Raw genomic sequence first — 6000 nt, 5'->3', positions numbered from 1 at the left:
GACACAGGGTCAGAAAAATCCTGACTACTTCACATGGCACAGTGGTAGAGGAAAAATTAAAGGAGCAATGGGGCAAGCCCTAAGACCCTAAAAGCAACACCCCCAAAAACCCTGGAGTGGTTTTAAATCCTTAAAGATTACTTTTTTGGCACCTAGCTGGTTTTAAGGACCCAATGGTAAAGTATAACAAGAATAACAAGAAATGGCATTAGAAAACCAAACTCTACCAGATCTTGGTAAACAGCTCATACCGACCAAGAGTAGCCAGGAACCCTGATGCTCCTTTAGCCCCACAAAAACATCCAAGCGATCAGCTGCATATAAGTTTCATTTATTTTTAAATTATGTGCATATGTGGGGGTGTCTGTGAGTGTAGGTGCCCACGGGGTTCAGAGAAGGGCATTGAATCCCCTGGAGCTGGAGTTACAGTGGCTGTGAGGTACCATGTGGGTCCCGGGAACTGAACTCAGGCACTCCTCAAGAGCAGCACACATCCTGAACTACCGAGTCTTCTTTCCAGCCTGTATTTCAGCCTGTTTACAAGAGGCTTTATCCGGTCTTATCAGGTACACTGACAGGTGTCGACCTCCAAAACATCTGCTAACCTTGTTTACTGCTCCGGACCCTACTTTCTGGAAAGCACACAAAACCTCCAGGAGATTGCTACTGGAGCAGTGAATCGGTTCTCGGCAAGAGGAACGCTGACATATGAGTGCTGTGTCCCAAATGGGATGTACGTGTCACCCCTCCTCCTAAGCCTCAGAGAACATCTGGGAGGAGCCAGAGCTTTGGTAAGGACTTTGCGAGGCAGTGCCTTCTGGAGTTGACGCAGCCATTGGCATCAGAGCAGCTGTGACAGCTGTGACACAAGACCCACCTGGTCAGTCAGCGTTACAGCAGGGCAGGGAGAACAGCTGTGACAGCCTACACAAGACCCACCTGGTCAGTCAGCATTACAGCAGGGCAGGGAGAGGCTCACGAGGCCTCATGCCTAGCTGAGAGCTATTTGCAGTTCATGGCCTCTCATCCCAGTGGATGGACCTGCTCAGAGGCACACAGGGACAGCATTCACTGGACTCGGTGGGTTATAAAGACAAGGACGAGGATGTAAAGTTGGGAGCCATGTATGAGGGGATCTGGAAGAAGTAGGAAGAGGAAGAGGAAGCTGGTTATGATCAAACTATATCATATACATATGTGGAGTTTTCAAAGAAAAGATGAATAAGAAGAAAGGAACTCAGGGACCACCAATAACAGAAAAGCAAACTTACAGACTGATGTATGCCTTGATCTTAGAATCATACAAATGCGAGATAGCTTATGTGTAGCTTAGATTTTTCTTAAGTCTTATTTTTAATAAGGGTTTTTAAATATTTTTTTTCTTTTCTTTTCTTTTCTTTTTTTTTAAATTTATTTAATACTTAATAATAATTCTTTGGTTTCCGGGCAAACATCCCCCTCCCCCCTCCCCCCTCCCCTTCCTTATGGGTGTTCCCCTCCCAACCCTCCCCCCATTGCCGCCCTCCCCCCAACAGTCTAGTTCACTGGGGGTTCAGTCTTAGCAGGACCCAGGGCTTCCCCTTCCACTGGTGCTCTTACTAGGATATTCATTGCTATCTATGAGGTCAGAGTCCAGGGTCAGTCCATGTATAGTCTTTAGGTAGTGGCTTAGTCCCTGGAAGCTCTGGTTGCTTGGCATTGTTGTACATATGGGGTCTCGAGCCCCTTCAAGCTCTTCCAGTTCTTTTTCTGATTCCTTCAATGGGGGTCCTATTCTCAGTTCAGTGGTTTGCTGCTGGCATTCGCCTCTGTATTTGCTGTATTCTAGCTGTGTCTCTCAGGAGCGATCTATATCAGGCTCCTGTCGGTCTGCACTTCTTTGCTTCATCCATCTTGTCTAATTGGGTGGCTGTATATGTATGGGCCACATGTGGGGCAGGCTCTGAATGGGTGTTCCTTCAGTCTCTGTTTTAATCTTTGCCTCTCTCTTCCCTGCCAAGGGTATTCTTGTTCCCCTTTTAGAGAAGGAGTGAAGCATTCACATTTTGATCATCCGTCTTGAGTTTCATTTGTTCTAGGCATCTAGGGTAATTCAAGCATTTGGGCTAATAGCCACTTATCAGTGAGTGCATACCATGTATGTCTTTCTGTGATTGGGTTAGCTCACTCAGGATGATATTTTCCAGTTCCAACCATTTGCCTACGAATTTCATAAAGTCATTGTTTTTGATAGCTGAGTAATATTCCATTGTATAGATGTACCACATTTTCTGTATCCATTCCTCTGTTGAAGGGCATCTGGGTTCTTTCCAGCTTCTGGCTATTATAAATAAGGCTGCGATGAACATAGTGGAGCACGTGTCTTTTTTATATGTTGGGGCATCTTTTGGGTATATGCCCAAGAGAGGTATAGCTGGATCCTCAGGCAGTTCAATGTCCAATTTTCTGAGGAACCTCCAGACTGATTTCCAGAATGGTTGTACGAGTCTGCAATCCCACCAACAATGGAGGAGTGTTCCTCTTTCTCCGAATCCTCGCCAGCATCTGCTGTCACCTGAGTTTTTGATCTTAGCCATTCTCACTGGTGTGAGGTGAAATCTCAGGGTTGTTTTGATTTGCATTTCCCTTATGACTAAAGATGTTGAACATTTCTTTAGGTGTTTCTCAGCCATTCGGCATTCCTCAGCTGTGAATTCTTTGTTTAGCTCTGAACCCCATTTTTAATAGGGTTATTTGTCTCCCTGCGGTCTAACTTCTTGAGTTCTTTGTATATTTTGGATATAAGGCCTCTATCTGTTGTAGGATTGGTAAAGATCTTTTCCCAATCTGTTGGTTGCCGATTTGTCCTAACCACAGTGTCCTTTGCCTTACAGAAGCTTTGCAGTTTTATGAGATCCCATTTGTCGATTCTTGATCTTAGAGCATAAGCCATTGGTGTTTTGTTCAGGAAATTTTTTCCAGTGCCCATGTGTTCCAGATGCTTCCCTAGTTTTTCTTCTATTAGTTTGAGTGTGTCTGGTTTGATGTGGAGGTCCTTGATCCACTTGGACTTAAGCTTTGTACAGGGTGATAAGCATGGATCGATCTGCATTCTTCTACATATTGACCTCCAGTTGAACCAGCACCATTTGCTGAAAATGCTATCTTTTTTCCATTGGATGGTTTTGGCTCCTTTGTCAAAAATCAAGTGACCATAGGTGTGGGGGTTCATTTCTGGGTCTTCAACTCTATTCCATTGGTCTATCTGTCTGTCTCTGTACCAATACCATGCAGTTTTTATCACTATTGCTCTGTAATACTGCTTGAGTTCAGGGATAGTCATTCCCCCTGAAGTCCTTTTATTGTTGAGGATAGTTTTAGCTATCCTGGGTTTTTTGTTATTCCAGATGAATTTGCAACTCCAGATGAATTGTCTAACTCTTTGAAGAATTGGATTGGTATTTTGATGGGGATTGCATTGAATCTGTAGATCGCTTTTGGTAAAATGGCCATTTTTACTATATTAATCCTGCCAATCCATGAGCATGGGAGATCTTTCCATCTTCTGAGGTCTTCTTCAATTTCTTTCTTCAGTGTCTTGAAGTTCTTATTGTACAGATCTTTTACTTGCTTGGTTAAAGTCACACCGAGGTACTTTATATTATTTGGGTCTATTATGAAGGGTGTCGTTTCCCTAATTTCTTTCTCGGCTTGTTTCTCTTTTGTGTAGAGGAAGGCTACTGATTTATTTGAGTTAATTTTATACCCAGCCACTTTGCTGAAGTTGTTTATCAGCTTTAGTAGTTCTCTGGTGGAACTTTTGGGATCACTTAAATAAACTATCATATCTGCAAATAGTGATATTTTGACTTCTTCTTTTCCAATATGTATCCCCTTGACCTCCTTCTGTTGTCTGATTGCTCTGGCTAGAACTTCAAGAACTATATTGAATAAGTAGGGAGAGAGTGGGCAGCCTTGTCTAGTCCCTGATTTTAGTGGGATTGCTTCAAGTTTCTCTCCATTTAGTTTAATGTTAGCAACTGGTTTGCTGTATATGGCTTTTACTATGTTTAGGTATGGGCCTTGAATTCCTATTCTTTCCAGGACTTTTATCATGAAGGGGTGTTGAATTTTGTCAAATGCTTTCTCAGCATCTAATGAAATGATCATGTGGTTCTGTTCTTTCAGTTTGTTTATATAATGGATCACGTTGATGGTTTTCCGTATATTAAACCATCCCTGCATGCCTGGGATGAAGCCTACTTGATCATGGTGGATGATTGTTTTGATGTGCTCTTGGATTCGGTTTGCCAGAATTTTATTGAATATTTTTGCGTCGATATTCATAAGGGAAATTGGTCTGAAGTTCTCTTTCTTTGTTGGGTCTTTGTGTGGTTTAGGTATAAGAGTAATTGTGGCTTCATAGAAGGAATTCGGGAGTGATCCATCTGTTTCAATGTTGTGGAATAGTTTGGATAATATTGGTATGAGGTCTTCTATGAAGGTTTGATAGAATTCTGCACTAAACCCATCTGGACCTGGGCTCTTTTTGGTTGGGAGACCTTTAATGACTGCTTCTATTTCCTTAGGAGTTATGGGGTTGTTTAACTGGTTTATCTGTTCCTGATTTAACTTCGGTACCTGGTATCTGTCTAGGAAATTGTCCATTTCCTGTAGATTTTCAAGTTTTGTTGAATATAGGCTTTTATAGTAAGATCTGATGATTTTTTGAATTTCCTCTGAATCTGTAGTTATGTCTCCCTTTTCATTTCTGATTTCGTTTATTTGTACTCACTCTCTGTGTCCTCTCGTTAGTCTGGCTAAGGGTTTATCTATCTTGTTGATTTTCTCAAAGAACCAACTTTTGGTTCTGTTTATTCTTTCTATGGTCCTTTTTGTTTCTACTTGGTTGATTTCAGCTCTGAGTTTGATTATTTCCTGCCTTCTACTCCTCCTGGGTGTATTTGCTTCTTTTTGCTCTAGAGCTTTTAGGTGTGCTGTCAAGCTGCTGACATATGCTCTTTCCTGTTTCTTTCTGCAGGCACTCAGCGCTATGAGTTTTCCTCTTAGCACAGCTTTCATTGTGTCCCATAAGTTTGGGTATGTTGTACCTTCATTTTCATTAAGTTCTAAAAAGTTTTTAATTTCTTTCTTTATTTCTTCCTTGACTAGGTTATCACTGAGTAGAGCATTGTTCAATTTCCATGTATATGTGGGCATTCTTCCCTTATTGTTATTGAAGACCAGTTTTAGGCCGTGGTGGTCTGATAGCACGCATGGGATTATTTCTATCTTTCTGTACCAGTTGAGGCCCGTTTTTTGACCAACTATATGGTCAATTTTGGAGAAAGTACCATGAGGAGCTGAGAAGAAGGTATATCCTTTTGCTTTAGGATAGAATGTTCTATAAATATCCGTTAAGTCCATTTGGCTCATGACTTCTCTTAGTCTGTCTACGTCTCTGTTTAATTTCTGTTTCCATGATCTGTCCATTGATGAGAGTGGGGTGTTGAAATCTCCCACTATTATTGTGTGAGGTGCAATGTGTGTTTTGAGCTTTAGTAAGGTTTCTTTTACGTATGTAGGTGCCCTTGTATTTGGGGCATAGATATTTAAGATTGAGAGTTCATCTTGGTGGATTTTTCCTTTGATGAATATGAAGTGTCCTTCCTTATCTTTTTTGATGACTTTTAATTGAAAATTGATTTTATTTGATATTAGAATGGCTACTCCAGCTTGCTTCTTCTGACCATTTGCTTGGAAAGTTGTTTTCCAGCCTTTCACTTTGAGGTAGTGTCTGTCTTTGTCTCTGAGGTGTGTTTCCTGTAGGCAGCAGAATGCAGGGTCCTCGTTGCGTATCCAGTTTGTTAATCTATGTCTTTTTATTGGGGAGTTGAGGCCATTGATGTTGAGAGATATTAAGGAATAGTGATTATTGCTTCCTGTTATATTCATATTTGGATGTGAGGTTATGTTTGTGTGCTTTTCTTCTCTTTGTTTTGTTGCCAAGACGATTAGTTT

This window comes from Rattus norvegicus, chromosome 10, assembly GCF_036323735.1.
Source record: "Rattus norvegicus strain BN/NHsdMcwi chromosome 10, GRCr8, whole genome shotgun sequence".
Classification (NCBI taxonomy): domain Eukaryota; kingdom Metazoa; phylum Chordata; class Mammalia; order Rodentia; family Muridae; genus Rattus; species Rattus norvegicus.
Note: the sequence above shows the minus strand (reverse complement) of the source record.